The sequence below is a fragment of the Sciurus vulgaris genome (genome assembly GCF_902686455.1).
Source record: "Sciurus vulgaris genome assembly, chromosome: 10".
In the NCBI taxonomy this organism is placed as follows: domain Eukaryota; kingdom Metazoa; phylum Chordata; class Mammalia; order Rodentia; family Sciuridae; genus Sciurus; species Sciurus vulgaris.
In genome coordinates, this window is record NC_136470.1 from 98,589,514 (window position 1) to 98,614,226 (window position 24,713).

Here is a 24,713-nt window from a genome sequence, read left to right on the forward strand (position 1 = left end):
ACAATAAGGAATGCCGTAGCTGTCTTACATGAATGATTCTAAACTCTTCAGTCTCAGACAAATTCTAACCCAGAATTTTCTCATGAAATACAGATTATGATCACTGACTGTGCCAAAGGGTTGAGACTGGAAAATAAATTCTGATTTTCAAAAAGATTATAGGCTAGAAACTATAGAGAATGGGGACTTATATAAGTCCAAGAAAACCTTTAGAAAACATTCTTTTAAAAACAATTTTGTAAGGGCTGGGATGCAGCTGAGTGGTAGAGCACTTGCCTAGCATGCTAGAGGCCCTGGGTTCAATCCCCAATACCAAAAGATAAAAAATAATAATAGATGATTTGTGAGCTCTTATAAAAAGAAGCACTGTTCACCAAGAGCTATCATAAGTTCATTATGAAGTCATGACAGGTTTTAATTTTCTTTTTTATTATTGAAATTATAAACCTGCAAACTATGGACACATTGAAGTTATTCACAGTAATAGTCAGTACTTATTAAGCACTTACTTTATGCCAAGTATTATCTCATTTAATTTTCACAGTAATACTGTGAGGAAAGATAGTATTATTGCCATTTTTAAATGAGGCATAAGAAGATTGAAGCAATCTGCCTAAGGTTGTGTATCTAATAAATCATGTGATGGGAATTCAAACTGAGAACTCTCTACTTGCAGAAGTCTTATTTTTATAGCCACTATGCATACTGCCTCATAAAAGATACCTGGAAAAAAAATTAGATAGCCTCATGAAATTTTTGTGAAAAGACAGAAAAACAATGAGCTGCATGAACTTTTAATCATGCTACTTCAAAAATTGGCTAAACAGATATACTGAAGACTTTTTAAATGATTAGTAGAGCATTATGAACGTGGAGCAATGTTTCAAGTGTCATTTCTCAGGATTTGGACACATACTGTTTATTACACAGTTGTAAATAAAAACTATATAAACAGCATAAATCTTGGAGCTGTACCTTATTTTTTTAGAAGACAGATTAATGTAAAAGAACTCAAGAGTTTTAAGGACAAGCTTATATTTATATGTTGAGATTTAAAAAAAAAGAAATAGACGTAAGCTTTTAACACAAAAATCAGTTTTGAAAATATAAGTGAAAAACAATTAGCATATCATATTTAAACCATCAAATTGGTAGACAATGCAGAAGAAGCAAACCTGAAAGGCACTTGGGATAAAACATGTTGATCCTCTGATTCACTAATCCAATTTTAAGAAATGATCCATAAGTATGATCCAGAGAAAGTATTCAGTTGATTTGTTTATAATAGCCCAAACTAGAAACTAAATATTCAATAAAATGGAAGCATTTAAACCAATTACAGAATCAATTAATGATAGAGCATCTATCTTCAATTAATCAATTATGATAGAGTATTCTTCTTCTTTTAAAATGCCTCTAGTGACAAATGTCTGCCACAGGAAGATACCAACAACACAGTTAAATGAGTAATCATTATAAAAAGCATGCAAAATAGGATTTCATTTTTGTAAAGGAAAAAGGAAGGGATAAGGGAAGTAGAGAAGAAGAGAGGGAAGGAAAGGAAAAAATGGAGATAATGAAGAGGGAAAATATACAGAGAAAGCAAAAAATATGGAAGTATATCCTTTTCACTGTGATTACTCTAATATATACATTGTATACAAATAGGTCCACTATACATGTGCATATATAAAAGTACTTAATTAAAACATTTTCATAAAATACTTATCCTTTCTTTGTGCAACATTATACAGTAATTTCCATTTTCTATCATCCTATTTCTTTCTTAAAAATGCTAGCCATTAAAATTGACTTTGCAGACTCCCAAAGGGTAGCATCCTGAAGCCTGAAAAACAATGACCTAAAGAATGCCTGCAATGGAGTAAAACAAAGTATGAATAAAGCCTGTGATTGAGTACAATCTGAAATTTCTTTTTATTTTCTAAAAATTTGGACAAATGAGAAATAAAATAATATTTTATGCACAACATTTAAAAATATCTGCAAAGATGGTAATTAGAGATGAAAACAGTTCATGTGAAAAATTACTAATAATTCATGTGGAAAACATATAGGTACATCTAATGGACCTCAATTTACAATGAGACAACAATGTTCTTAAATGCCAAAGGAACTAACCCAATCCTAGTCAGAAATAAAACATGCATGTGCACACACACAAACACACACACACACACACACATACACACACATACAGAGGTACAACATAAAACAAGGCCTGTGAGAACTCCACTACCTTTTGTATACTTAGATCCTGTCTTGAGACTTGTGCTCACTTCTGCATAGCACATTTCTAATGGAAAACAGCCAAAAGAAACGCAGTATTGAATTATATCATATGAAAGACAGTAAAAGAACAAAGAACCTTTAGCCTGATGTCTTTTAAAACAAATAAAAAAGATTTTATAGTCAAAATAGAGTTAAGAACCAACGCAGAAAGGTCATGAAAGGGGTAAGTCTGGGTAGGTTTTACGCTCATATAAAGATGAATTCTTATACTACTTAGCAAAGGAATGCAATGCCACAAGTTGGAACAATGGACCCTCTTTATACCAACATTCCTGACCCCTTATTTCAAGGAAGCAATTTGAATTCTTGTACCCCTATGCTAGGACTATCCAGTTGCCAGTCCTCTATCCCATCCTAGACATTCTCTCACCATAGGTAAATGAACAGATAGGCTATCTTAGGAAGGTATGAAATCTTTATCAGTAATAGTTTTCAGACACAAGGAATAACCAAACAGCAAGGATATTATGCAAGAGAATTGCACAAAAGACTGCTGAACTAAGCAACTAGTACTACATTTTTCTAAAATAAACACACTATGATTTTTTGTCTTATTAAAAATCTCCTTACTATAATAAGATACACATAATTTCAGAAGGATTAAATTAGGATTCCTAAGAGGAAATTTAGAATTCCTGAATAAAAGTATTTTGGTTCTACTATAATTATTTGTAATTTTGTTATAGATACTTGACAAAGATATATATTTATTGCACACAAGTATATATAAGCATATATTGTTTCCTTCTTTTTACACAGACAGCATCTTATTACATATTGTTCCACAACTTTTTTATTCACATAAGAATAAATCTTAATACAATAAGTATTGCAATGTTTCATCATCATTTGATACTGCTATACAGCATTCCATTTTATAGATTAGGGACTGCTTAACCAGTCTCTAATCAATGGGTTTATGTTGTTTCTAATCTTTGCTATTACAAACAATTTTGCAAAAATAATCATATAAATACTTAATGCTACATATGCAAAAATACCTGCAGAAATAGAAATGCTTTATTAATGTTGGTGATTTTCATAAATATTAACAAAATTTCATAATTATCAACAAATAGACCTACAAAGTACTGGCTCATTATATACCCACCAGAATATATGAGAGTCCTTGAATTCCTTCAGTTTCAACAATACAGAATTCAACAGTATTTTAATCTAAAAAGTCTCAAGTTTCAAAATAGATACAAAGAAGTTTAAGTATTAAGTTCAGGGCTGGGGGTATAGCTCAGTGGTAGAGTTCTTGCCTAGCATTGTGAAAGGTCCTGTGTTCAATTCCCAGCACAGCAAAATTAAAGAAGGGTACATAGATGCCCTATGTATAAAATCTAATTACCCTTAATAAAACTCAAGACCAAATTCTGTTAAGGTTGATAATGAAAGTCTTTACTTGAAGAGGAGTCACATGGGTCTTAAGCACAACTATCATTTCCTAAGATTTCTCATTGGGAGTCCTACTAATTAGGGTTCACATACCACTGTGCTAGGTCACAGCAGGTTCATTCCAAGAAAACCAGGAATACTGCATCCTTCCTTGACCCCTTCCTTAATTACCTAATAGTACAAAGGAGACAAAACTACCAAACAGCATGCTACAACTTGAAAGCACTGTGGCAACTACTAGTGATCACCTAAAATTCATTTCTCTTTGTTTCATAATAACACTTTTACTAAATAAGTGGTCACTATATAGAGATTGCATTTCTAGACTTCTCCGGCAGCCATTATTGCCATGTGAGAAAGTTCTAACAAGTGGAATGTGAAATTTTTGATGACTTGCTTAAAAGAAGGTTGCTTACCTTTACTTTTGCACCTCCTCTGTTTTCTCAAATTAGAATGTAAATCCAGCAGCCACACAAATGCAACTTTTCAGACGAGAACAACCTAGGAAACTGCAGAACAGTAAGGACTGAAGATTGATAACCTTGTGAAGATAAGCACTTTGGCAAACTGGACTACTAAAACAGTTGTTAAAATGAGAAACTTCTATCATATTTAAGTTACTATAAATGCTGTATCTCTGTTATAGCAACTTTATCTCCATAAACACAAACTGACACACAAACACATACCTATTCACACACTAAAGACTGGGCAATCAGAGTATTCAGAAAAGATAAAAACTTGCATGTATTATTTTGTCAAAATTAACCCAAATACTATGTATAATTATAATACTAAAAAAAAAAAGGAAAGAAAAAGTGAAACTTGAAGTTAATAATGTATATATGTTTAGGTATAAAGACATAAAACTATAAACAATAAAGGTAAGCACAAATTAATAAACAAAATATTAGAGAAGTGACTAAAACAGAAAGTTGACATAGAAACAATATTTCCTATGCTAAAAAATTGGAACTGCATTCCTAAAGCATTAGAAAAAAAATATACCGTAGTACACACATCCTGTTTTTTATTCAAAAGATTACTTCTCACAGGAAAAAAGCATTATGATTCATATATGAATAACTATTATATATGGAAACATCTAAATTCATTTAAACTTTCAGTGGTTTATGTAAGAAACTTGGAATATCATCTTGAATTAAACAGTGGCATAAAACTTCATGAGAGGGCTGGGGATATAGCTCTGTTAGTAGGGTGCTTGCCTTGCAAGTACAAGGCCCTGGGTTCAATTCCCCATCACCACCAAAAAAAAAAAAAAAAAAAACAGAAAAACAAACAAACAAAAAAAACTTCATGAGAAAAGATGTCAAAACTCATTCAGTGAACACTGAATATTTACTTTGTACTAGACACTGTGCTGGACTCAGGGATATAAGATGAATACAATTCAGTTCCTTTGTAGGAAATCGCTAATAAATTTAATTGTGCCAATAAGTACACAAAAAGATTTAAAGTTCAACTGCGTCAAAAGTATGTTTTTCCAATATTAATTATTTGAACAATTATTTTAAAAATATACCCACATAATCATATGTGCACAGTAGTCCTCCTTACCAGCAAGGAATATATTCCAAGACACTATTCAGATGCCTGAAACCACAGATAGTACTGAACTCTACTGTCCATAATTTTCTCCTAAGCATGCACACTTTAAACAAAATTTAGTTTAGAAATTAGGCATAATATGAGATCAACAACAAGAGATGCTTATAGTATACTTTTTAAACATTTAAAATTTATGAATTGCTTATTGCTGGAATTTTCCATTAAATATTTTTAGACTGTGGTTGACCACAGATAACTGAAACTGAGGAAAACTAATAAAGGTAAGAGGGGAACTACTGTATACCCAATCTCTTTAATACAAATGGATCCTTTAAAGAAAAAAAATTTTGGTGTGCATAAAAATGAGTCTCAAAATTAAAAAATATCAATATAATGGGCACTTACTTTACATATGCTTTGAAATTTCCAGTATCTTTAAGTCATTAAAGCATTGTTCCTGAGTTTCTTAGGCAATTATACATAAATCATCTCCAAAATAACAACAGTAAAGTCCTTTAAAATAATATCATGGCCATCAACCTCTTCCCTTCTATTATGAATAAATTTATTCTAATTGTTAGAGTTAGAAAAATATAGACTAACACTTTTAATATAATATTTCATTTAATATTTTTACTTGAAGAGGAAATAATGAAATGACTTAAGGTAATATTGTCTACCTGAAAATGACAAGTATTTAATTGAAGAAATACATATATTTAAATATTAAATATTCACTTAACATTTTGTCTTACTCAAACATTTTCTTTATTTTAATTAACTTTAATGCAGTATAATCCTGGAGTAACCAGCTGTTATATTAGACAAATTCTGTCAAAATTTTTAGTCACATAAAATAACTCAAGCTTACTAACCACTACTGGACTATCCTACCACTGTTGTGAAAGAGAAATAAGTTTCCACCTTATTTAAGTCCAGTAAATGATTTAATGATAGGACCCTTGCCCCACCTCCCCTGAAAAGTTACTGTGTGCCAGAAATTACCATATGCATTAAAAAAACAGAATAAAAATTACACAAAAAATTAATATAACAACTAACTTTATAAAGATCATTTCAGAGTTTAACTCATGGATAAAGGTTTTATACAATAAAAAGGATTATTGTTTAAGTCAAAAAATTGTCACCAATACAGTTTGAAATAAGATTAGAATATAAAGTTAGAATATTACATTTTCATATGCATGATTTCTACAAATATAAAGCAATTCAAAATGGCTTGAACATTAGTTTGTGTTCTCAGCCTCCAAACTAAAGACAATAATGTCCATAAATTTTTAAAAAATCAAATGTTAACACCAAGAAATATCATAGCTCAAAAATAAGAAAAGTCTCATAATTAGAGTATGGCATTCAATTTATTATTTAAGACTCACAAAAAGAACTTAAGATAGACTTCATTCAACCAATTAGATAACTATTTCTTAAAGAATGTAGACAAAATTACATCAGTTTATCTAACCACCCTTCAACTTGACTCCCAATTTTTCTATCAAGTTTGACTTTAAAGGTCCTTCTCATGTAGTTGATATTTTCCATTGTTCTTTTATCCTTTCTCTCAATGTTCCAACATTGTTACTGTTTTCAGCAAGTGGAAAGCTTTCTTAGGACAAAAGCATAATGAGCAGAGATAGTTGAGAACCATAAGCAATCCTGCTGGTTCTTCCTCACAGGAGATAATGTGCTATAATGATGATTTTGCTTGACTTTCTGTAGAATCTCACAAAAATCTACAAATTTCTCCCTGCGGACCCAGCAAGAACACTGTATTTTCTTAACTGGCTCCTAGTCTATTCAATGGTTTGTTTTATGTGGCAGTCTTCCAAAAGAAGGTGATTCACTGCATACAAGTTATCTGAGGCTGAATAATTACTTGTACTTTTAAATTCTACATGTTCCTATGGCCAATAAAAGTTAAGAGAAACAAGCTGTTCCCAAGTAGCTCCATACTAATATGACAAAACAGAAAATAAAGCAAATGGGATTACTGTGTTACCATTTTTTAAAGTCTATTGTCTCTATTTTATATTCAATTAAAAAAATAAACAAAATCTTAATTTTTTAAGGACTTTTCCTATTATAACTATATAATAATATGAACTGGGTTCCTTTTTGCTAACTTCATTGAGCACTAGTATTTATTCTAAATGGTTCTTTTCACCTTCTCCTACTTCTACTTCAAGACAGTGCTGTGATAACTATCATCTCCTCACCCAAAGATGCATTTAATGACCTCTCTACCAACACTAATTCTCTAAATTAATTCTTCTCAATTCTAAATACAGATGTACCTTTATTTTTCAGCACAGCAGCCATTTTATAGAGAGTATCTATAATACTGAAGATTTTTCCACTTCATTTTAACAATACTTCATTGGTTTTCATAGTATCTCCAAATTTTTGTCCCTAATGCTTTGAAAAAATAAATCCATAATATACTCTATATGCTAAATGTTTTGAGAATTGCTTTACCATTAAATCAACTTTAAAAAACAATAAGAAAAGAAATTTTAGTTCTGATTTCAACAGATTTGTGAAAACAGTATTGTGTATTCTGAATTGACTTCTCTTTATAAAGATGGTAGCTATGTCATTTTGTTCAATTACTCAATAAGGTGTTCTGTGTTGATTTCTGAAGAATTTTGTGACAACCAAGGACAAATGTCCTGATAAAAACCATTCCTATAGGAAAATAAGGAATAACATTGTAAGAATAAATATTTAATATTTAAGGAAAGATATTCAAAATAAAATAGAATTCTTCTGTAAACAAACATTTTTCTTATGAGTTATGTATAAAACAATGGCATTAAAGGAAGAGACTGTTAAAAATCAGATTTTTTTCAATGAAAAACATTCAGGAGAATTAATATTTTTATATAAAATAAATCCTAATACAAGCATAAGAACACGCAATATATTATTTCCAGCTCAAATTATTCTTTTAATGAGATGAAATTCATAATATATAGATCACAGATATGCTATATATCATTTAAGGTGATTTTAGAAACCCAAAGAATAACAAACTCACACACATGCACATGCATACATACACAAACCTATATCTCAGAGGTAGGGAAGACAGAAACAGTATCATCTTAGAAGTTTTTTAAAACATAAAAGGAATTCATGGTATAGAAGCTTCAAGTGTTTCTACAGACTTTAATTAATAATCATATTTTGTGACTTTCCAGAAATAATTTTAACAATTAAATTTTATAGCACATTTTAAATAAATTACCATAAAGTCTAATAAACAAATGTTGAAAGAAATTTCCCAAAGAAAAATATGCTATCTTAGCAATATGCTTTTGTACAGAGTAGTAGTTTTTTTTTCCAATAAAAATAAAAACAGCTTAAATCCACATGCCTGCAAAGGGCTAAAGACCAAATATTTTGTTCAATACTCTTGTCCACAACACTATCCATCTTTTCTTACAAAGTGATAAATTTTATTGAAAAGAATATAATTACTGAACTCAAGTATGACTCAGATAGCCAATAAGATGTTTATAATATAATACTGAGAATTTATACTCTTGGGATCAATAAAAAGTAAATTATTCACAAAAAATCAATACTTAATTCATACAACCATCACTATTAATATTGGCATAAAATGCTTCATTTTGAATACAACAAAGGTAAAATGCTTTATAATAGAAAATATTTAAAACTGTACAGTGAATGAATACTATTTCATTCCCCACATTCTATTTAGATCTTTGCCTATATTTTCTCAAAGTATATTTATGGCTCTCAAGATGCCAATGATTCCTATTGAGGTTCATGATAACTTGATAAAAGGAGCCATATATATTCTGTCTATGTGCAACTGCAATACATCCATTACAAGTAAGCTGAGGCTGTCATAGCAGTAGTATAGAAACAAAGGACTTTTCAGGTTACAAAGAAAATGAAGACAAAATTTCCAAGAATTTGCTAGCATGTAATTGGAGGGATGGAAGAAGGAAATGGAATGTAATCTTAAAAAAAGTCTTTTCACTAAGCTTACTCAAATGAAGAAGAAAACTGGAAGAAAAAGTTTAACTTGCATTAATTTAAAGATTTAATATGTGTGTAAATAAATGTACAATCACAGAGAAATAGTTAGGTTTATTATGACCCAGGTAGATGATGTATTGTGCAACAATCAAAAAATATATTTATAGGGCTGGGGATATAACTCAGTGGTAGAGTGCTTGCCTAGTATGGGAAAGGTCCTGGGTACAATCCACAGCACCATGAAAAAAAATACACTAATAAAGTTTAAAATACATAAGATGTTTTCTATAAATTATTCTGAAAGAACTTTACAATTTCTGGTATAATCTAAAAAAATGAAAAGGGGGGGGTGGTGGAGAGAGAGACAGAAAGAAAAAGACCAAAATAAAAAAAAAGTCCACATCTCTGAAGAGTATGTTATAGGTGTTTTATTTTGCTTTGTTTTTCTATTTTTCTATGTTATTAGACTTTTTAATGTTCTGCAATGATGATGTGTTGTTTTGATATAAAAAATCATAAATGTAAACATTTCTTTTTCAAAGAAAATATTCTCTGAAAGTCAATTTTAAATTAAGGTAAGAAATAGGAATAATCCTCTATTATTTAAAAAAAAAAGTTGTAGTTTTATAACTGAAAATGACACAAACAAGTCTTAAATATATGAGCTTTATCACTTGGATCTTTCTATCCAAACTTCTTCAAATAGGAATAAGCGTTGAGTACGGTAGTATACACCTATAATCCCAGCAACTGAGGAGGCTGAGGCAGGAGGATGGGAAGTTCAAGGCCAGACTTAGCAATTTAGCGAAGACCTAAACAACTTAAAAGGCTGCCTCAAGATATAAAATTAAAATCCATAAATCAAACGTATTCCTACACACCAGTGATGAATCCACTGAAAGAAAAATGAGGAAAATTACCCCATTCACAACAGTCTCAAAACCAATAAAATATGTGGGAATAAATCTAACAAAAGAGGTGACAAGTCTATAATGAAAACTACAGAACACTAAAGAAAGACATTAGAAGATGGAAAGATCTCTCATGTTCTTGGCTAGGCAGAATTGATACTGTCAAAATGACCATGCCACCAAAAGTGTTATATAGATTTAATGCAAATCCTATTGAAATTCCAATGACATTCTTCACAGATATAGAAAAAGCAATCATAAAATTCATTTGGAAAAATGAGAGACCCAGAATAGCCAAAGCAATCCCTTAGCAAGAAAAGTGAAGCAGGAGGAATCACAATACCAGAACTCAAACTATACTACAGAGTCACAGTAACAACAATGGCACCAAAACAGATACATAGATCAATGGTACAGAATAGAAGACACAGAGACAAACCCACATAAATACAGTTATCTCATACTAGACAAAGGTGACAAAAACACACAATGGAGAAAAGATAGCCTCTTCAATGAATGGTGCTGGGAAAACTGTAAATTCATATGTAGCAAAATAAAATTAAACCCTATCTCTCACCCTGCACAAAAATCAACTCCAGGGCTGCGGATATAGCTCAGTTGACAGAGTGCTTGCCTCACAAGCATAAGGCCCTGGGTTCAAACCCCAGTACCGCAAAAAAAAAAAAAAAAAAAAAAAAAATCAACTCCAAGTGAATCAAGGACGGAGGCACAAGACCAGAGACCCTGCACCTAACAGAAGAAAAAGTAGGCCCAAATATTCATCATGTCAACTTAAGACCTGACTTCCTTAATAAGATACCTAAAGCACAAGAAGTAAAATCAAGAATCAATCAATGGGATGAAATCAAACTAAAAAGTTTCTTCACAGCAAAGGAAACAATAACGTTGAAGAGAGAGCCTACAGAATAGGATGAACTCTTTACCACATGCACCTCAGATACAGCATTAATCTCCAGGATATATAAAGAACTCAAAACACTTAACACCAAAAGAATAACCTAATCCATAAATGGACTAAGGAACTGAACAGACACTTTGCAGAAGAAATACAATAAATCAACAAATATATGAAAAAATGTTCAACATCTCTAGCAATTAGAGAAATGCAAATCAAAACTACACTGAGATTTTTTCTCACTCCAGTCAGAATGTCAATTATCAAGAATATAAGCAACAATAAATGTTGGTGAGGATGTGGGGAAAAAGGTACACTCATACATTGCTGGTGGGACTGCAAATTGGTGCAACTACTCTGGAAAGCAGTATGGAAATTCCTTAGAAAACTTGGAATGGAACTGCCATTTGACCCAGCTATCCCACTCCTCAGTTTATACTCAAAGGACTTAAAATCAGCATACTAAAGTGAAGCAGCCACATCAATGTTTATAGCAGTTCAATTCAAAATAGCTAAATTATGGAACCAACCTAGGTGCCCTTCAATAGATGAATGGATAAAGAAACTGTGGTATATATATATATATATATATACACAATGGAATATTACTCAGCCTTAAAGAAGAATGAAATGATGGCATTTGTCAGAAAAATGGATGGGACTGGAGAATACCGTGCTAAGTGAAACAAACCAATCCCAAAAAACCAAAGGCTGAATGTTTTCTCTGACATGCGAATGCTGATTCACAGTACGTGGTGGGGATTAGGAAAAAATTGAAGTATTTTGGATTAGACAGAGGGGACTGAAGAAAGGGGAGGGGTTATGAGGGTAGGAATGATAGTAGAATGGATCAGACACTATTATCCTGTATGAATATATGATTACACAACTGGTATAACTCTACATCATGTACAACCAGAAGAATGAGAATTCATACCCTATTTATGTATGGTGTCAAAATGCATTCTGTCATGCATAACTAATTAGAACAACAACAACAAAAAGACTGCCTCAAAAAAAAAAAAAAAAAAAGGCTAAGAATGTACTTCAATGATAAAGTACCCCTAGGTTCAATTCCCAGTACCAAAAAAAAAAAAAGAAAAAAGGAACAAATACTTCCTCATTTTTATACATAAACAGAAAAGCTAATCGAACATAAAATTGATCTTCAGATTATTTTGCTTCTTGATCCAAGAGGAAAACACACTTAGAGCTTACATCATAAAACTAGTTGTTGGGCTGGGGATATAGCTCAGTTGGTAGAATGCTTCCCTAGGATGCACAAAGCCCTGAGTTCAATGCCCAGAACCACAAAATAATAATAATAATAATAATAATAATAAAATTAGTTGTTGGTGTGCATCAGTCTATATGTTTAATTCCAGGTGATATCACTCTTATTTGTTGGAAAGTATTTACGAATTTTATTTGAGAGAAAGAAGATCGTTTTTAGGTTGCTTTGTTTTTTTCATTTTGTGTTACCAGCATGCATTTGTGTTCCTATAAAGTCAAATCATCTTTAAAGCAGGTTTCATTTTAATCTTAATAATGTTGCCAGTATTCCATTAACATGTTAAGGCAACTTTACAAAAAATTAAATAAATTTTTCATATCAACATAATTACAGAGCACGTACAATTTAACATGCAGGTGGTTTTGAAAACATGAAAAAAGGCATGATTGCTATCTGTCATGGGGAGCTGTAATTCCACTTTGTAAAGCTTCAGTTGAATACTATTTCAAAGACTGTATCCAAGTACAGAAACTATCTTTGAAGCTTACAATTGTGTATTTTATTTGAGGTTTCTACAGTGCTTTAAAAATTAGCATCTATGATTCTCATTTTGAGGGTGAAGTATCCAGGGACTCTAGAATCAGTAAGATTACTTAATGCATACAAGGCAGACTCCTAGAATTCTAAATGAGCATTCCTTCAAGTCACTGCTCTCTGCATGTTCTTCACATTCACTCCTCACAAACACTGAGAAAACCAACTAATTTTCATTTTCATTTTCCCCACTTCCCCACTATCTTCAACCTGACATTTTCTCCATTTTAAAACATGCCACTCTCTTAGCATCTCTCTTATATCAGGCAAATGCCCTTCCCCTAGATTGAGGAGAATGAGAAAATGGTAAAAAGTTACATGGAAAATAAAGGGAAATAGCATTTATTAAGTATTAGATGCCACAAAAGGTATTATGGGCTTTATATACATTACTATTTAATTTAACTTCAAAAATATCCTTCTTAAGTGAGAAAAATCATTCCATTTAAAGAGGATAAAACACAGGTAAACCAAGTTGTCAAGAATCACAGAGAAACAGAACACCAAATAGAATGGGATTTAAACCCAGGGCTAACTCCAAAAAAAGGTACATTTATAGCATAATGTATTTTTCCACATGCCACCTTAATTTACTCTTACAATAATGTTTGTATACTATTAGTAATATCACTCTAAACTCATTAAGATTCTGAAAGGTCACCACATATATTATAAGTGAGTCAAGTAAGAAACAAGGTATGAGACAAAAACAAATCTGATGTCCTAGCAGGGTTCCCAAATGCTTAAAAGTGAAATACCACAATGAAGATGCCAAACTGACAATTATCTGTCAGTCTGTCTTCCTTAACTGCTTCACTGTCCTCAGTTCTTCTTTAATAAACAATGTTTTGCTGGTTTTAATGCTATTTTTGTTTTTATGTCAATGTGGAGGGCGAGCTAAGTAGACAATTCATGTGTTGTGAAAATGGATAAAGGTTTCTTTGTCACTATCTCCAAAAAATGTGTAATCCAAAAGAAGGCATGTGAGATAGACCAATGTCAAAGATATAAACTAATATAATGGCAAGTCCTTTTTTTATCAAACATTAATTTACAGGTTTTTTAACTATTTTGTTCTAAACACAATATGATCAGCTTTTTTATCATAAAAATGCTTATAAAAGAGTTCAAATTGAATACATACTAAGAAAATGTCTAGATTATAATACAAACACATTGAGTTTCTGTTATGTAGCTTTCTGCTTGGTTTAAAATTGAATTCTTGGTAACAATGATGTGAAAAATCACACAATTAGATTTTTATATTTGATATTGAACAAATAAAAGAACAGCTGCTTTTTTAGTAGATATATACCAGGTAGTAATGAAGTCAAGAGTAACTTTTATCATTCAAGGGAAGAACTGGTGATGATGAGTCACTTGAATCACACCAATGTCATTATCTCAAACATTATCAATAAATTAAGCTCTTGGTATTAGCAGAATTCAAAGTAACATCCCCAAATTGAGGTTGATACAGATGTTAGACAGATGGCTGCATATCATATTATCCATAGTAAAAGTAAAAACTAAACTACCTTTTCTCTATGTATATACAATATCAGGTTTTGTTTTTTTTTTTTTACTTCCAAAAAAGTCCAAGATTCAATAAACATTAAAATAAACTTATCTTTCATTCTAAGTGAAATTAATAATGGGGGGCAGCAGATTACATCATATGCAATTGGTGAGATAGAACAAAATTTATTGAGAAGACAAACAGGCTCATTCACTCTCTGCCTTGCCCCTCCTACGCATCTACCTCAAAATAAGTAGAGCCAATGAAGAAAATTATATACTTATTTATCCATATATTTCTGCTTTAACATCAGAAAACTGATAGGAAGTATAATGAAGATGACGGACACAGAACTAACGTTTAAATATCATGACAATAACACTATCATGAGAAACATTCAGATAACAGAGTAAAAACTGAAAAGAGAGGTAGGAATTCTTTGATGTATTCAGATCCTAAAAAGGGAAAGTACTAATGGAAAAACAGCTACTACTATTACAGTTGCAAGTTTCAATAGTATTTCCAAACCCCCAAATAGAGACCCAGACAGAAGACAGCTATTTCATATATTAACAATAAAAAATTTTCAAACAAAGCTGAAATACATTGTAAGGTATTAAAATTTAGATACATGTAAACTGTGCTTTAACAATATATTTACACTGGTCATACGATGACAGATGAGACTAAAATCCCAGATCATGATGGCCTAGAAATACCTCTGAGAAAATCATGAAGTGTCTCTCAGACACTAGTAGTAATTACCCTCCTATAATATTGGCTAAAGACAATACAGTGAGTGATCATGATGTGATTTGTAGACATTAACAGTTGTAAAATTAAATGTGGTACTATTAATGCTTTTGATAATGCTGAAATATTAACTTTCCTCCAACTCTGAGTTCCACAGAATGAAAGGGTATGGGGGTACTTAAGAGACTCAACAAGACCCCTCTATTTGTTCCTCCATTTTCTCTTTTGTTTTGATGGGTAACTGTAGCACATATATAAAGATTAAGTTATACAGATGGACAAGATCACATGATATCACCTGGTTCCAATCTTCAAGCATATTAATGTCCAGCTTTCTGAAATAAAAATTCTTAAAGATAACTTGAGATTGAGCCTTCAAAAACTTTCTTCATAGATGACTTCAGCAGTTATACCTATTTAACTATTTAAGCTCTCCTGCATTCTAAAGATATTTCAACTTTATTTTTCATGGTTCAAAATACAAAATGAGCTAGCATTCACATAAAATTTCAAAAAAAATTAGAATTAAATGAATAAATCCCTCTGCTAGTTCAAATACCTTTGATTCTTTTATTATCTCCTTTGGAGGGTAGTATGAAAGGGACCTTTGTTGTTTTTGTATCTTGGATATGTTGATGATCACATGAATCTACCTAAGTTTAAAATAACATGGAACAACAACACACAATATCCAAAGTCAATATCCTAGCTTTGATATTGTACTGTAATTATGTAATATGCAATCAAAAGGGAAACCTGGGTAAAAGATAAATAATTCATCTTCATATCATCTTTACAAATTCCTATATATATCTCCATGGTTTCAAAATAAAAAATAAAAAAGGAGTGGGATGGAGCATCTCACAGAAATCATATATCAATGCCAGAAGAAAATAGAGAACACATTCCCACAAACTAAGAGAGTAATATGGGTAAATACCAGGAAAAGTGAATTAAACCAAAGTGTATTAATAGTGGTAATAATCTGAATGGCATGTAATAATTTAGTAGGGCAAAAATTATATGAATATGCCAGCTAAACTACCTATTTCTTTATGTTAACCATATCCTTTCCAGGGACTTGAAAATATAGTCTATGGACACCTACTAAAAGTAAGAACTATTTTTAATTTTTAATTATTTTAGAAACCATGCATTTTGCATTGGATGTCACAGTCACATCCATTTATGTTTTTAAACATTTAATTTGCCAGATAAATTACTTAACTTTTCCAAAAGAAACAAAAATTTTTGTAGTGAATTTGACACTCCAAAGAAGATGGGTCATGTTTATGACTTGGAGCACTCTGAGAAGCATCATATTATTTTCTAGCTCCTAAGTGATTGCTTACAAAGAATTTAGACTTGTCCATTTTGAAGGCGCCTCTAAACCTCTGACATCTAGGTTTTCTTTGGAAAAAATTCTTATAAGATGATGACGCTAGCATTCTACTATTCCAATCTGTTTATTACTTAAAAAGGGCTTATCCTAGGTACCTTTGATATACTGTAAAGAAAGATTCCACAGGAAACAGCACTCACACTTACTCATGTCAAAATGAGCCAGTAAAGTCTTGAGGCATTTTCATAAACATATCAGAATAGTCATAAGCCGTTTTGCTTAAAAATACCTGGGTCTTATTTTTTAAATGTTCTGGACTCCAGCAAAAGCTTAGGAAAAGAATCCAAGACCACATGATTTCAAAAGTTTGCACCAAAATTCATCCCTTTAATTATCTCTTCACTGCGTGAGAAGGTCAGGTAAAAGGCTTTTATCAACTACAGGTGATTAGAAATTTCAAGCTGACTTCTATGACTAGCATTTCAAAACAAGTGTTATAGTGCCCCAGAGGTGTTTACTTTTGTTTGAGCACTCTGAGAATTCAGAAATCTACCAAAAATGTTTTCAGGTTTGGTTCAGTGTTTCAAAAAACCTGAATGGTCCCCTATAGAGCAGAACACCATACAAATGCTGTTTTAGAACCAGGATATGTCCCAAGATATTATCGAATTACTGGGTGGTAAATAAACTGAAATGAAAATACATACATACACACACATACACACACACAATTTATAGAAAGGAATATGATTTGTTTAAAGAATGTGGTTTGTTTCTTATTGCTTTTATCTCCAATTTCTAAGCATAAAAAGAAAAAAAAGAGCCCAAATACAATTAGGAATGCACTGAAGTTAGCACCAATGATAACTATACTCAATGCAGAAGAGTAAGAGAACACAGTTTATGCAGTTATCAGTTTACCATTATCTGGACTAATAAAGTCTTAAAACTGAAGAAGTTCATGAATAAATTTACAGGCCAACTATAATATAAAAATGTGCTATTACACTGAATTATAAGCTTAAAATATGAAATTTTCATTATGTTTTTAAAACAGCATTTCTAAAGATTTTCATGACTGAACATCTAAAACAACATATCTGTAATATATTCCTATCAAATCATACTTTGGTAATTAATACTGAGAGCATAAATTCCCATTAGGATGAAAACCTAACTTTATAAAAAGTAAAATCACATGTATAGAAAATAGTAAGGAAAAATCACGCTAAGCTCAAAATAGTAGGTTTCTATGCAAGACGAATCACCTTTCTTATCTGAACTGCTCAGATCAAAAAGTCAAAACAATTAAATTACAATTTTGTCTGACATCAATAATCCCATGCAACAGTGGAAAACAGACAACCCTGTTTCAGGCATACTGTTTGCTTTTAACTGGCAGACAAATTGAGCAATGAATCAAATTTTGCTAAAGAAAACATGAGACACACTGCCAGATCACAGAGGTCAAGAAATTCATCAAGACTTACTTCCCATACAACTGTGTGTTTTTGGTTAAGGGAAAAGATCCCTTTCTTTGTACGAATGCAAAACCACACAAAGGTAAGGGCAGATATTTATTTATCTACATACCAAAAATGACTAGATTCCAATAAATCACACATAAAAAAATCATAATGATTTTGTAGTCATAACTAGTTGATATTTGTTTATACATATTTGTATGTGTTTGTGTATATACAGAAGAAAAAATGAAGTTTAAATGTTTACCTTAACAAGTCTGCTTTTCTCATATAGCTATTTCATCCATCTCTTTGAATGTACCATGTACAAAATTACACAACCATATTTTTGAGCTGCAGAAGTCCTAAAGATGATCTAAGTTACTTCTTCACTTTTCATAAATAACTGAAAGTCAGAAGAAGTTGGGAACAAAACTAGTTGGGAACAGAACTAGATCTAGAAATTTGGGCCCATAACTCCTAATCTTTTATACCACTCATGTCATATGTTAAAGAACTCCTGAAATCTGACAAATATTGTCAATAGAAACAATTATAGGCTTCTATGTATCATTTATATATGCTTATTTTTTGAGTATTTGGCTTTCAAAAATCCACTAAGTCTTCTTAAGAAAATGATGCTATATTAGAATTTTCTATCAAAGCATATTTGAATTTTATACACTATTCAACTGCAACATACCTTCAGGATTGGTCAGCATCTGAAAGCCTTTACATCTAAAAATCATAATATGGAACCTTTCTTAAATACAAATCATTGACGTATAAATTACTGTCCATTCTGTGATTCATTGAAATTCTTTTAACATATACTGTTTTTCTATGTGCTCAAAGATAATGCATTATTATGACTAAGGATATGGATGCTAAAATAATACTGCCTAGCCCCATTACTTACTTTGTAACTTGGGGCAAGTTATTAACCCACTTTATGCCTTAGTTTCTTCACTTATAAAAATAACAGAAAATATCAAGGGTTTCGGTGAGGATTAAATAAATTACTCCATACAAAACAATGTGCTGGTACTTAGTAGCAAATATTAACTACTTTGCAAATATTAACTACTTTTAAAAATTTTTAGTTTATCAATAGATTAGCGTTATTGGAGCTGATAGAACCTCAGACATCATGTAGAATAAGTGCTGAAAAAACTTTATAAAGGGCCCAATAGTAAACATTTTAGGCTTCCCAGACCATACAGTCTATGTTACAACTACTCAATCAATTACAAAATCTGTGGTAAATTCAGACACATAAAATAACCGATGGGTATGATTGTACTCCATAAAACTTTATTTATTAAAACAGGTAACAGGCTATATTTGGCCTGTGGACCATAGTTTCAAGCCCCTTGATGCAGAATAACCACGCTCTTCACAGAACAAAATTGAAGAACAGAAAGATGGAATGACAGAAAGTTATCCAGAAAGCCATTGACAGATACAGAATGGGAACCAAGAACTCAACAATTCTCTTTAATGTTCTGTTTACTTCTTCTCATGGGAGAGGTTTCAAGAAGTCTTCCTACCCTGAACTACCACCAGAAATAATATCTCCTTTCTCTACCCTCCCACAACACATAAGATGAGCAGAAAACTGATGGGATTTTGAAGAGCAATGAGTACAAAGGGATTCATTAAACTATTCTCTCTACTTTTGAATGACTAATAATTCCCACATAAAGTCTTTTAAAACCAACAACTTCAAAATACACAGTACTCTTCATAAGGTATTTATCAATTATACTAGAATATCTGTATGTACTCTTTATCAGAAATGGTAATTTTGAAGGCACAGATGATTTAGATAGTGGTTATCATCATCCCCTGCTAAGACTTTTATATAGACCCCTGTGTTTTAATAAAGATTCAACAAATAAATGGTCCCTAAATAACTGAAAAAAAGCCACCTCAAACAAGGTGCCTTTTCCAACTTTAATAATTCTATCTTGATCCAAAATTCATGGGCCATATTCTCAAAATGCTGTATTTCTCTACAGTTTTTTTTTTTTTTTTTTTTTTTTTTACTAATCCAGTCATTTCATTTTCAAAAGCCAATCTGAAATGTAATCCCAGCTAGTATTTCTTTCCAGGCTTAAAAGCACCTCTCCCTTATCAGACTGACTACCAGCAATAACACTGTTTTCCATTTCACCACACTTGGTACTTTAAATATATTGTTCTAAGTGACAATATTGTACTAAGAATTTTGCTGTAGTTATCCACTGCATAGGAGGTGAGATTCAAAGATACCATTCTTCTCATCAAAGATTTTCACAGATTTCACCTTAGGACTGCCGTATTTCCTCTCCACTGTCCCTAGTTAACTTTTACTTTTGTAATTTCAACTTGGTTTCCAAATCTTTTCCTCAACAAAACTCAAGGAAGAAATTTCCCTCTTCTCACAAAACCCAAAGTTCTTTTCTTTAAGTAATTCTCAGAATCTCAAAGTATTCTTTTATCAAATTTCTCTGAAAACAATTTTTTAGGAAAATAGAACAATTCCTACAAATTTCTCATGCACCACAACTGTCATACACAATATGAGAAAAGTAATCCAAAGTGAACATCTACATCTCTCACCTAGATGTATCCACACTTTCCTTTTTTTTTTTTTAATTACTATAATTACTATAAACACCCCATAATCCAAGGAACAGATAACCTTCCCTGTGGCACATTATGTACCCTCTCTCACCTACTTAAACACTGCTCTTTCTCTCCTACATCATTAACTCTCCCATTTCATTGACTTTCCCATTAGCATAATAACATAACACTATTTTTCACATCTTTAAAACTCTCCCTTTGTCAACCAAAACCTTCAAGTCATGTATACTATCATCCTCCTCAATTTCTCTACTTCTTCTTGGTCACAAACATTCCAAAAAATCTTTCACTCCTATCATTCCATGAAAACTGCTATCAAAGTCATCAATAATTTCCTTTGCTAAACCTGTTCTCAATCCTCATCTTTAAAACAATATACTAGCCCTCCTACTTCTCTAAGTACTTCCTTATTTGATTTCCAAGATTCCACAGTCTTGCCTTTCCTCTTACCTCATATAGTTCTTGTTCAAGGCTCCTTTACTGGTTCCTCTTTGTCTTGTAATGCTGGAGCGCACCAAGGCTCAGTCCTTGGTCCTCTTCAATTTTCTAAACCCACACACTTTTGATGAGTTCATCTAATCTTCACTTTTATAATCAGCTATCCAATGAAGAGTCTAAATGTTGTTGTTAGCCTGTCCTTCCAACTAAGTGCCTTCTGGACACCTCCACTTGAATATTTAAAACTCAACTAACACTTAACATACCGTGATCCAAATTCTTAATATCACCAAATCTTCCTCCTACCATCTTGTCCATTTCAGTTAATTGAAATTCTGTCTGTTCAATTGTTCAGGCAATTATGCTTTCGTTAATTTATTTTGCTCTCACATTTTATAGCAAATCTGTCAGCAAATTTTATACAAAAAGATGTATCTTATACTCTCAAAACATATCCAGAATCTGAATTGTCACCACCTCCACTACCATCCAAGTATAACCCACCATCATCTGTCACATGGATCATTACTGTAATAGCCTAACTGGTATCTCTGCTTCCCTGTATTTGCTATTCTGTGTCTAAAAGCTCTTTCCCCATATATCATATGGCTCATTCCCTCACCTGCTTTAAGTCTACCAAAACGTCACTTTTAAGGAATTCCCTTAAAACTGTATTAAAATTTCTAAATGCACACAAACACATACATGCAGTTTTTCCTTGCTTTATGTTTCTCCGTAGTGCTTATAACAGTACCACTTTATATTTTCCATTATTTATTGTATATAGTGTCTCCCTCCTCTAGGATGCATATTCCAAGAAGGAAGAAATTTGCTCCTTGTTTTATTCAGAGCTAATAACAGTGAGTGGTATGTAATCAGCATTGGATATTTGTTGACTAAGTGAATAAACAAGCATTAAGTTCTCTATGTAAATGTGATAATGCTTTGTGTAAACAACTAATAAATCATTTCACTCTTGTTAGTTCTATAATAAAAGTTTAAAATGCTTTTTATGTGATCTCTGAAATGCATTAGTTCAGCCTTATCAAGAGTTACTATCATATTTCCTAGAAACTTTGAGATCAGGGATTATGGACTGTAGAGGAGAAAAATCCCTGAACAGTTTAACACTTTCATCTTAAACTGGTACTAAAAGAACCTCTGTTAACATTAAGAATTTGTAAGGGAGAAAAAGAAAAAAATGAGGAAAATCCTATTCACTTGTCAGTTTAAAACCCAACCCTTTCTTTAATCGCTCCCTATTCTCCCAGTGAATTTTGTTCCACTATCCCAGTGTTCACAGGGTTCCTTCTCCTGGATATAGAATCTGTGGAGGACAAGAACTCAATCTTTTAAAAAGACCTATTTAAAAAGAGAGATGCAAAGGATACTGTATGTGTATTTGGCATTCTAACAGCGAGGGACAAAAGAACACAAAATACTACTAAAAGTTAAGCTACCCAATAAAAAGTGGAAAGGAAATGTAGTGGAAGGGGGAAGGAGAGTTATGGAACAATGAAACCGTACGGCAAATGTAGTAAGCAGACACTGGGATAAAAGCAGCGTAGGTTCTAATCACAGGCTGCTGTTTTCGGAGCCGCTCATAAACTTCCTTGAAAAGCTGTCCTGCGCGTCCTCTGGAGCTGCATTCCACCCGCGGGGGCGGCCGGGTCTGCTGCGCCGCCAGTGTTTACCTGCGTCCCGCCGGGGCGCGGGGCAGCCCCGCCGCGCGGAGCGCGTGCGTGTGTGGATGTCGGAAGCCAGCACTAGGAAGCTACAAGGCTGGGCTCTACACACAGTCAGCTTCGGGAGGTGGGCGGGGGCGTCCCTTGGGCCCCGGGAATGCGGAGCAGTGTGCCCCGCGCGTCACCCCACGGGGTCGCTCGCACCCCGCGGTCGCCCCGGCCCCCTCGGCCCCGTTACTTCACGCCGGATCGGCGCCCGGGACCCACGCAGTTGTACGGCCACTGCCGCAGCCGCGCTGGCCTGGACGGGAGGGAGGGGAGCAGAGCAGAGCGGTGGAGGGCTCGGCTGAGGCCGCGCCGCCTCAGAGTGCCGCGCTGGCTTTGACAAAACTTTGGAAAGAGAAGGACTCCGATTACCTGAGCGGCGCGGGCGCGGGCTCGTCTGCGGTACGGCTGCCGGGCCGGGCGGATTTGCAGCAGCCGTAAAGCGGGAGCAGCGGGCGCGAGCCGGGGAGCGAGCCCTCGTCCCCGAGCTGCAGCCCGAGCGCCTCCGTAGCGAGCGTCAGCGACTTGGCAGGGAGAGCTGGGCCGAGCGGGGCTGAGTCATAATAAAAGACACGTTTGCCGAGCCAAGTGGGAAGAGGGGCCTCGGGGAGTTGCGTTAAGTGGCAAGAGGGTCAGAAACAGGGAAGGCATGTTTTAAAAAGTGGTCAGACTTGGAAACTTGTCAAAAGATAGGAGTTTCCTTTGTAGTGTGCGTACAGTTTGCAAATACTCTTTGTATCTAATAAAACTTTTAAAAAACTTTTCTTAAGTGCAGTAATTTCGGGGCCGAATTACTGGGTACAGCCTGTTACTTATGCAGTTTACTTAAATTCTGGGTATTTGTTTCTCGAAGATTACTTATTAAATGGAAGAGGGAAATAGTGAAGAGAAGCTTAAGAGAACAATTTTAGAACGAAGAAATCACATACACATAAAATGGAGCAAGGATTTTTTTCCCCCCATATAGCTTAAGTTAGGTAAATATCACAATGGAAGAGAAGATATTGGAGCCTCCCAAGTAACACAGGAGCGTGAGATGTAACTGAAGTGAAGAAGGAGAGAAGGAGGAAATGGAGGCAAAGAAGGATAAAGGAATAAACTAGGCTCAGTTCAAAGCGGGAGGAGGAGGGAAGAAGGGAAGGAGGGAGGGAGGAAGGGAAAGAAAAAAGCAAGGAAGTGCATTTAGAGATGGGAATTTAACTGCTCAGTATCAGTAGCCTAAGAACAGAGGAATATGTTTACTCGCTGTTTAGAAATTCATGACAAACTCCATTCACTGAGGGAGATTTTTTAAGTATGTAAACAGATAAACAACTGTCTAAAAATGAGCCCCAAATGAGAAGCCTTTGCTCCAATGAATGAGATTTGGCAGTTCTGCAAAATGAGAAAATTCTTCCTTCTGCTACATCTTGAGGGGTTGAGTCATCAAACACATAGCAGAGATTAGTGGGCTGGATTCCTGAAAGGCACACCAGATGGATGCATTCTGGTTAGTTTTAATAACTGTGTGATGTTCCCTTCTGTACTTCTGTCAATTTTAGAGGAAAGGAGTCTGAAGAAGCATTTGAGGAGTGAACTTGAAAATAAAAGCCAAACTTGTTACTTAATATATGAGTTTCCACCCACCCTGAGCTTACTGTTTAAGATTCCAAAACAAGTCACCATTTCTCCCACTTTTATTTTTTCTCTTGTTTCTGATTTCACTGTATTTCTTTTTCATCTACTCTATTATATTATTTTTTACAGTGGAACAGCATAAGGAAAATGTGGTTTTAATTAATATGATGGAATGGAAGGAATTTTAGCTAGGCCTCTCTAGGGTAAAACTTTTTGAAAAAGGGTTTTTAGCTAAAATTTTAATGAGACTGAGAAC

General features: G+C 33.3%; 1 protein-coding gene across 6 annotated transcripts in view; it reads right to left on the reverse strand.

Moving 5' to 3' along the window:
- The window catches only part of NAALADL2 (N-acetylated alpha-linked acidic dipeptidase like 2), a 1,337,824-nt gene extending 1,314,462 nt beyond the window's left edge, over positions 1-23,362 (reverse strand). For all 6 annotated transcript variants that reach the window (XM_079155143.1, XM_079155140.1, XM_079155138.1 and 3 more), the window contains exon 1: positions 23,213-23,362. The gene's annotated coding sequence lies outside the window, so the exon portion shown is untranslated. The remainder of the gene's footprint in view (positions 1-23,212) is intronic.
- Between the last annotated feature and the right edge of the window lie 1,351 nt (positions 23,363-24,713).